A 10038-nucleotide genomic window follows, 5' to 3' on the forward strand; every position below is an offset into this window, starting at 1 on the left:
CTAATGGTCCACCATTAGCTTAAGCAGACTCATTGTTTATGCCTTAATGTTCCTTTTCCTGACACCTGTATTTCAACATTCCTTATTTCTGCTTAAAAAAGTACATACAGCATTTCTTCAATCCATTCTATTTTTACAATATAATTCATTCTACTTTCACAATCCCTCCTTTTGGTCAAGCTACGCTATGACCAACAATTACTGGGTTCCACATATTAACCGTTCTTTATCCCTTTCTTCATCAGCGATATTCAAAATCATCATATTAGCACTCTGTTTTGGGGCAGTCACCTGGGTGGCATACCTTACACAATTCTGGATACAACAGGAGATTAACTGAAAACATACAAAAATCATTAGGATTCGGAACAGGATAGTCAGGGCTCCCTGAAACAATCAGTTTCCTATGCCAGAGAAAGGTTAATTAGCCGCTTCCATAAAGAACTCGGCTCTTCATGGGGAAGATATACGATTTGTTCTAAGTGGCTAACGCGATCTAGTACCTCATTGGTGTTGTCAGGTATAAACACACAACATTCTTTTCCAATGAGAGCACAGATCCCTCCTTTGGCCACCAGCACTATGTCCAATGCTTGACGGTTTTGGAGGGCCATCTGTCGGATCGCCCCTGTTTCTTTGGCCAGGGCTCTTAAACTCTCTCCGGTTTCATTTGCCATTATTTCAACTACTGCTTGTAACCTCAGGAGCCTTTTTGCATGGTGTATTACTCCCCCAAGTGGGATAAGGGAACCGCCAGTGGCCTCTTCCCAGGTTAAGGGGCTTATGTTATTTACATACCATTGGGCATCTGGTAAATCCCTTCTTCTTCGCCTGAAATTACGGAGGCGTTCTCGTGGGAAGGACCCTAGCACTCGGAATACTGGGAAGAGTCGGGCGGGATAACAGATACCTGACCAGTTAGCTGGTAACGCAGTATAAGCTTTGGTCCCACAAACCCAATGATGGCCTATTAAGGCCGGGAAGGGTCGGTTGCACCCATTTGTCACATAGGTGCCTGCAAAGAAGGAGTAATATCCTCCAAAGGGGCACAGGGTAATTCTCCTTACGAGGAGTGATGTTATTTGCATGGCATTGAAAGATTGCATTGTTTTCACTAAGGTTACTGTAGGGGGAACATGAGATTGATTTTTCTGTTTGATCCCAGGTCGAGAAAAAATTCATAACCTCATACCTGGCCCACCACTCTTTCTTTTGTTCGACTAATCCCATACACAATTGGCCACAATATGCCGAAGGCAACGGCTTTTTCCCAGATCCAATCCTATCCCATTACACACCCAACACCAATGACCTTTTCCCTCCACCACACTTATCCTTTTAGATACATTTATTCCCACTGCTTCCCAAGTGTCATTATTGTTCCATGTTTTGTTAAACGGACGAGGTCCTCCAGTGAGGTCTGGGGAATTGAGTGGGATTGCCAGGACAGGAACACCAGCTTGAGAGTGGGCTGGGATGTGGCTGCAGACCCAGCAATTAGAAATATTAAGGGTTTGAGCTATCCACACTTGCTGCCGGATAAAAGAATCGTCATTGTGAACTCCCCAGACCTTAAGATACCAGCAGCCGAGGAACAGACGCCACCAGAGGCACATGTTGGAGGCAAGGCCCTTCTGGTTCTGACAACCTCAACTGAGGGAACCGCAGTCACAGTTTTACATCCACCAGGGAGCAGGCGCTAGGCTCACTACTGCTTCTTCTTGCGCCTTGCTTTAGGTCATCGTCTGCTTCTGGCAACCCTTACAAGAGTATAGATTGTAAGGTATTGCAGGCTGTTCCTCTACGTCTTCTTCTGGAGTCAAAATTGACTCTGTGTGGTTCTGAGGTGATGATTGGTTCGCTGGGGATGGTGCCTTCTTACACTGCGAAGCATGTATCCACGCTGCGATGCCAGATAGTTTAACAGCCATCTGGGTAGTAAGCAGTACCTGATGAGGACCCTTCCACCGGAGCTCCAAGGTGTGTTTTCGATGATAGTGCCGTACGTAGACCCAATCACCTGGCTTGAGGTCATGGCAAACATCAGAGGTGGGTTCCGTTGGCCAGGCAGCTCGAACCTGTGAATGGAAGTGACTTACGGCTTGCATTAATCCCTTGCAATTTGAAGGAGCGTACTGTGCGTCAAGTTCAAGTCTGGGACTGGAGTAAAGGTAGCCATAGCTCGCATAGGGCGTCCCATAGCAATTTCAAAGGGACTCAATTTATGCCTTTGGGATGGAGTGGATCGCATTTCCATAAGGGCCAGTGGTAAAGCCGCTGGCCAGCTTAACCCTGTAGAGTCACAAATTTTAGCAAGCTTATTCTTAAATACACCATTTCGTCTTTCAACTGCACCCGCGCTCTGTGGGTGATAGAGACAGTGCAACAGGTGTGTGATATGTAACACACGATCCAGGTGTTGAACAACTTGTCCGGTAAAATGTGTACCCCGATCACTGGACAGAGTGGCAGGAATTCCCTTGGCAGGCATAATATGATTTAATAAACATTTGGCAACAGACAGTGCATCAGCCTTTCGACAAGGAAAGGCTTCGATCCAACCAGAAAATAAACATACCATAACCAAAATAAATTCATATTCTTGTCACTTAGGCATTTGTACAAAATCAAGTTGCCAATGCAAGAACGGTGTTTGGGGCAGGCCCCGGAACCCCTGAGCCCCTTTTACAGGTTTACCAATATTGTGGCTTTAGCAAGTGGTACAGGTGGCACAGTGGCGGGTTGGAAAAGAGCTGAAATGGGGGCCCACCATCCTGCCTTAGTTACATAACTTAGTTACCCTTGCCCCAAGACTCCTCTTTCGCGCCGCCTCTTTCCCCGAGTCCCCACGGTCACGCTGCCGTTCCTCCGAGGCCCCGCCCCCGCGCTTCCCCCTCCCTCTAATCCCCACCCCTGCACCGCCCCGGTCTGGCCTGATCCTGGGTCGCTGGGCGGTGCAGGGGCAGAGCCAAGGGGAAAGGGGCAGGCTGAGGGCAGGGCCTTGGAGGAAGAGGTGGCGCGGGGGCAGGGCTGCCAGGAGAAGGGCTGGTACAGGGGCAGGGTCCTGGGGAGAAGGGGCGGTGTGAGGCCAGGGCCTGGGGGGAAGAGGCAGTGCCAGGGCGGGGACCCGGGGGGAATGGGCAGCGTGGTGGTGGGGACTCCGACTCGGGGAAGAGGCGGCACGGGGATGGCAGCTCGGGGAGAAGCGGTGGGGCAAGGGCGGGAGCTCGGGTAGAAAGGGCAATGTGAGGGCGGGGCCTTGGGGAGAAGGGGCGGTGCGAGGGCGGGGCCTTATGAAAAGGGGCGGTGCAGGGGTGGGGATTATAGGGGGACAGCGCGGGGGCGGGGCCTCGGAGGAATGGCAGCGTGGCTGTGGAGACTCGAGATAAGTGGGGGCGCGAGGGCGGAGTCTTGGGGAACGTGCTGGTGCGGGGGCGGGGCCTTGGGGGAAGGGGCAGGGCAGGGCCAGGGTTTCAGGGAGAAGGGGAAGCGCAAGGGCGGGAACTCGGGGGAAGAGGCGGTCCGGGGGCGGGGATTCGGGGGAAGAGGTGGAGTGAGGGCGGGGGATGGGGTGAAAGTGAAGCGCAAGGTGGGGAACTCAGGAGAAGGGGCGGTGTGGGGACGGAGCCTTGGAGGAATGGGCGGGCTTTAGGGGGAGGGGCAACATGGGAGCGGGGATTCGGGGAAGGCGTGAGGGCGGGGACTAGGAGGGAAGGGCGGTGGGAGGGCAGGGCATCGGGGAAGGGGCGATGCGGGGACAGGGATTAGGGGAAATGGGCGGAGCGAAGGCGGGGCCTGCAGGTGAAGGTGAAGTGTGAGCGAAGAGGCTCGGAGGAAGGGGGGCGGCCACATTCCGGCGCTGGTGGACCCCCCCTTTTAGGGACCGGAAATTCCATCACCCCTGCACACACCCCGCCCCCAGAAAACTCCCCTTGATACACAGCCCGGCTCTCGCTGACCGGCTCCCTGCGCTGAGCGCAGCAGCCGGGGGGAGATCAGGAGAGGGATGGTGCATGCCCGGCGACTGGATCAGTGGCGTAGGGACGCGCCCCGACGGGCTGGTTCCGAGAGCCTGGCTCCAGCAGCACGTGGCACACAGCGTCTGTTGCAGGCAGGGAGAGTAGTTGACACCCCGACGGAAGGCGTCACAAGTCAGTGGGCGGGGTTATGCAGATCAGCAGAGTCTGACGGTAACACAGACCAGCTGGCTGAACCCAAGGAAGCGCCGCCAGCCCCATTTCCCGGACAGGAGAAGTGAGGCCCAGAGACACTGAGTGATGTGCCCGAGGGCACCCGGGAACGGGAGGCTGGGCCCAGATTCTTTTTCTTAAGGAAGTTTCTGCCCTCCCGGCTCCCCGGTCTGGCCTGCTCCTGGGTCTCTGGGCAGTGCAGGGGCGGGGCTGAATGGGAATGGGCGGGCCGAGGCCGGGGCATTGGAGGAAGAAGCGGCGCGGGGGCAGGGCCGCCGGGAGAAGGGCTGGTGCAGGGGCAGTGTCCTGGGGAGAAGGGGCGGTGCGAGGGCGGGGACCCGGGGGGAATGGGCAGCGTGTTGGTGGGGACTCTGACTCGGGGAAGAGGTGGCGCGGGGGTCGAAGCTCGGGGAGAAGGGGCGGGGCAAGGGTGGGAGCTCGGATAGAAAGGGCAATGTGAGGGTGGGGCCTTGGGGAGAAGGGGCGGTGCGAGGGCGGGGCCTCCTGGAAAGGGGCGGTGCAGGAGTGGGGATTAGAGGGAGGGGGCAGTGCGGGGGCGGAGCCTTGGAGGAACGGCAACGTGGCCGTGGGGACTTGGGATAAGAGGCGGTGCGAGGGCGGAGTCTTGGGGAAAGGGCGGGGGCGGGGCCTTGGGGGAAGGGGCGGTGCAGAGGTGGCCCCTAGAGGATAGGGGCAATCCAGGAGCAGGGATTGGGGGAAGGGGCGAGTGAGGGCGGGTGATTCGGGGAAAGGGGCGGGGTGCGGGCGGAGTCTTGGGGGAAGGGCTGGTGTGGGGATGGGACCTTGGGGGAAGGGGCGGGGCAGGGCCAGGTTTTCAGGGAGAAGGGGAAGCGCAAGGGCAGGAACTCGGGGAAAGAGGCGGCGTGAGGGCGGGGGATCTGGGAGAAAGTGCAGTGTCACTAGGGGCCGTCGCCAGCGTCACAGACACTCCCCAGAGCACGGCAGGGAGAGGCCAGGGCATGCACAAGGGCAGGAGCAGACCAGGGGCAGAACCCAGAGTCCTGACTCCAGCCCCACCTTGCACACAGCTGAGTCCCAGTTCCACCCACAGGACTTGAGGGGACATGACAGGAGGCGGAGATGGCCCCGTCCGGGCTGAAGGCGGTGGTGCGCAAGAGTGAGTGCGGAGCCGGGGGGTCTGAGCCCAGTCGGGGGCAGGGTCCGGTCGGGTGTGGATCTAGGGGGGCAGGGCCCAGTTTGCGGATTCTGGGAGTGCAGGGCGGGGCGCTCGTGGAGGTGTCGCGCCCTTGGGGAGGATTAGGTAGGGTTACCATATGTAACAAATAAAAAAAGAGGACCCTCCACGGGCCCTGGCCCCGCCCATTTCCCACCCCCAGCCCCGCCCCACCCCCGCCCCTTCCCCGCCCCAACCGCACCCTAACTCCGCCCCCTCCTTCCTCCCACTCCCAGCCACGCGGAAAGTGCTGCCCGATCGCTACCGGCTTCACGGTTTGCCGGGTAGCCCCCAGACCCTGCGCCCCCGGCCAGCGCTTCCCCAGCGCAGCTGGAACCCGGGAGGGGAAGCACCCAGCCGGGGGCGCAGGGTCTGGAGGCTGCCCGGCAAACCGTGAAGCCGGCAGCGCTCGGGCTTCGGGTAGCCCCCTAGCCTCCAAACTGCACCCCCGGGCAGGCATTTCCCCTCCCGGGCTCCGGCGGCGCAGGGTCCGGAGGCATGGGGGCTGCCCGAAGCCCGTAGCGCTCAGCTCTTAAACAGAGCCGAAGAGTCAGGGGAAGAGCAGAGCCACCGCGGCCGGAGGCTCTGCTCCTCCCCTGACTCTTCGGCTCTGTTTAAGAGCCGAGCTGCCCGAGCGCTACCGGCTTTGGGCAGCCCCCATGCCTCCAGACCCTGCGCCGCCAGCCGGGCACTTCTCCTCCCCGGCTCCAGCTGCCTCTGTTCCTCCCCTCTCAGACTTCGGTTTAAGAGCCAAGCTGCCCGAGCCAGCGCTACCGGCTTTGGGCCGTCCCCCTTGCCTCGGGACCCCAGCCGCCGGAGCAGAGCAGCTGGAGCCGTGGAGGAGAAGTGCCTGGCTGGCGGCTGGGGTCCGGAGGCAAGGGGGCTGCCCGAAGCCGGTAGCGCTGGCTCGGGCAACTTGGCTCTTAAACAGAGCCGAAGTCTGAGAGGGGAGGACTCGCAGAGCAGCCGCAGGAGGGGAAGTGCCCGGACGGTATTTTTCCCGGACATGTTCAGCTTTTTGGCAATTCCCCCCGGACGGGGGTTTGATTGCCGAAAAGCCAGACATGTCCGGGAAAAAACGGACGTATGGTAACCCTAATTCTGGGGCCCCAGCAAGGCTGTGGGATGGGGGCTAGGGCTGGGATAGAAGTGGGGGCTGCAGGTCGGGATTGAGGGGCACCCGGGGACAGATGGAGCCTGCAGGCCCAGGGCTGGCACTAGGAGACTGCAGCCTGCATGTGGCTGGGGCACTGGAGCCCATCCTGCGCTGGAGCCTCCGGCCTGCATCTGCTGCTGGAGTCCTGAGGCCAGCCTGGTTCCACTCGGTTAATGGCCAGGGTTCTGCTGGGGTCAGCAGCCCTTCTACATCTCCCAGTGTGCAGTGGGACCTGGCCCGGGCTTACCTCAGGGTGGAGTGACAGCCACTAGGCCCAGCACCCTCCATCAGCCAGTACTTGACCCAGGCCAGCGCTGCTGCAGTTCCAGAGGGGCCCACAGCTACCCGCTGTATCAGCTACAGGCCGCAGCTGCTCACTCCAAGGCCCTGCATTGCTCCAGGGACAGCAGGGCCCAGTCCAGCAGCCTCCGCTGGTAGGGGGTGGGGATGAGGGCAGGATACTGGGGCAGGATTACCCCAGCCCCCTCCCCGCCACACACACGAAGGCCCATGGCCCTTCCTTGCTGCTCCCTTCACTTGCCCTCTGCCTGCCTCATGGAGGGCCACGGGGTGAAGCTGGCAGCCAGGGCTCTACACCCTTCCCCCATGGCCCTATGCCTGCACGCTCCTTGCTGCGTGCCAGGGCTCAGCTCCTGGCCAGGTGCTGCTGCATGAGCCTCTCAGGTGAGGGGGGGTTCCCAAGAGGAGGTGTCTGAGGGGAGAGGCAGATGCCCCCAAGCCCTTCTAGGTCCAACCCCAGCTTCTGCCAGCTTCTCTTCCCCTGGATCGCCACCTGGGGTCCTGAACACTGCACTGAGTCCAGAACCTGGGATCCTGTGTCTCCGCACCCAGACTGAGTGCTTTGGTGAAAACACTGCCTCTCCCTCCTCCCCTACATGCACTGGGTATAGGGGCAGTGTCATTTCTAGGGTTACCATATTTCAACAATCAAAAAAGAGGACACGGGGTGCCACCCTAGCCCCAACCCAGCCCCGCCCTCTCCCACTTCCCACCCCCCTCAGAATCCCCCTACCCCCTACCTGTCCCCTGACTGCACTCTCCTGAGACCCCCTCGACCCTAACTGCCCCCAGGACCTCACCCCCTCTCTAAGTCTCCCTGCTCCCTGCCTGCCCCAACCGCTCTCTACACCCCCTTCTCCCGACAGCCCCCCCAGAACCCCCGACCAATCTAACCCCCCATTCCCTGTCCCTTGCCTGCCCAACCGCTGTCTACACCCCCTTCTCCCGACAGCCCCCGCAGAACCCCCGACCAATCTAAACCCCGTTCCCTGTCCCTTGCCTGACCCCCCCCACCTCCCGGGCACCCCCACCCCCCATTCCTGGCTGAGCTGCTGTTTGCACCTCCCTCCAGGCAAACCATCACTGCAATGAAGCCCCCACATCCCAGCTGCGGCCAGGGTGGAAGCAATAGAACCCTAGATGCTACTGATTGTTAAGTTATTGCTGAGGGTGAGAGCTGCAGGGGGGAGGGGCTGGCACGGGGAGACCTGGGCACTGGGATTTTGTTATTTTTTATTTTAAAAAAACCTGCTTGTGGCTGCCCGGCTGGGGCGGGGTCTGCCCATCCTGCCAGAACAAAAGCTTTCACTGGCCGGGCTGCCGGTCACTCTCGGCCAACTCTCTGATCAGCCCCCGGCTCAGCCTCCTCCCAGGGAGGTGTTTGAGAATAACAAGAGTGGGCCTGTGGCTCCACTGGCCCCATCTCAGCCCAGGCCGGCTCCTGCAGGAGAACGCAAGGTGCTCAGGAGCTGCTGCCCCTGCTCTGGGCAGCCTGCGGAGCCGCTGCTGCTGGGGCAGGGGTTGGCTTGTTTTCCCTCAGCCCATGAGTCCTGTCCCACCAAAGGTGGGTGCAGCCCCTGCCAAGCTGTGTGCCCCCTGAGCCCTGCGTGGTTCCCTTCCCCTCGTGGGCTCCAGCATGTAGGAAACTGGGGTTGGGCCTGGCCCCCCCAACTCACTCAGGGGGAGGTGCCTGGTAGCGGTAGGTCAGAGGAGGCTCCAACTCCATCCTCTGTGCTGCACTGGGGCCTAGCTCCTGTGCTCGGCAGGCTCTGTGCCTGCTCATGCCCTTCTCTCTCCCCCGCCATGTGGTGCAGGATCAGCTCCCAGCAGATCCATGCTGTGTGGGACTCTTTCCCTTCCGCTGTGCCCACTTGGCTGCAGCTCCCATGGGACCTGCAGCCTGCATCCAGCAGCTGGGAAGGTGAATCTACCCCCCTCCCAGCACTGCAACTGCTCCCAACTGGGGAGCCCCAGCCCCCAGGCCTGAATTCCCAGCAAAGCCCTGGGGGCTGCTCCTGTAGGTGGCTTTGGCCCTGGTGCCCGCTCTAGCTGCAGGACGCCCTGGCCTGGGACCGGCTGCAGCTCAGGGGGTGCACATCGGCCCAGGCTCTTCGCTGCGATCTGCTGGCCAAGCGGTCACTGTCACTTCCCAGCCCAAGGACCAGGACCCATGTGGCCCCAGCTTCTGCAATTAACCTTGGTCTAGTAGCAGCAAGGAGTTGGCCATGGCTGCTGCTTGGCCTGGCTACTCCCCAGTTACTGCCCTTGGATCACTGCACCGGTGGCCACCTGCCTTTCAGCAGCACCTTACACCTGCTCGAAGGGCTTCCCTCTGGTCCGGACTGCTGCACCAGTGACTCCAGACACCCAGGAGATATGGCCCAGTCTGGCTCCCAGCAGGGGCCAGCAGGAGTCCAGGAGCTGCCCCCCGGCTTTGCTCTAGGAAGCCTCCACTATATGGCAAAGCTCAGGCCTGCCCAGAGACCCAAACTGCAGGGCCCCCCACTTACTGCAACCCCCAAGAGCCCCCTCCCCCAGGCACCAGCCCCCTAGCAGAGAGACACCCCTCAGCTGGGCACCCGTGATGCTTACACTAAATCCAGGCCAAGGCACCCATGCAGCATGCAGGCCCCACCCCCAGGAATCAATGCTCCAGGGGTTAACGGCCAGGGTGCCGGCTGCCAGTGACCAGGCCCACAGTAGCGTGCAGCAGAGCTGGTGCCCCTCAGCCTGCTGCCTAGCAGGGAGTGTTCAGGTCTAGGGAGCTGGAACTATGAGGAGCTGGGGCTCCTAGGAAAGCCAAGATCCAGTCGCTGCCCCTCTCCACCAGACCTGGGCACAGACCCCCTGGCCTGAAGCCATCTCCCCTCTGCTCATTGTCGGCCCGCATTGCTGACACCAGGCAGTATCTGCCACTCAGCACTGGCTGCCTGGCCATGCTGCCTGGCCATGTCCCACCCCACAGATGCCAGATGAGGCGTAAAGCTGATCTGGAGCTCTGGGCCCATAAGGAAGGCCCTGAGTACCCAGGCCTGCTGCAGGCCAGTCTGCAGCAGCTTTAAACACTTCCAGGCAGAGGAAATGCAGAGCCCGCTCAGGGCCACAGCGTGCTAGTGATTTCCAGAGGCAGCTGACGATGGTGTCCTCATGCAGGCTGGTCTCGCAGCACAGCAGGATTGTGACCAGAGCCAGCCTAG

The sequence above is a fragment of the Chrysemys picta genome, chromosome 12 (genome assembly GCF_011386835.1).
Source record: "Chrysemys picta bellii isolate R12L10 chromosome 12, ASM1138683v2, whole genome shotgun sequence".
In the NCBI taxonomy this organism is placed as follows: Eukaryota; Metazoa; Chordata; order Testudines; family Emydidae; genus Chrysemys; species Chrysemys picta.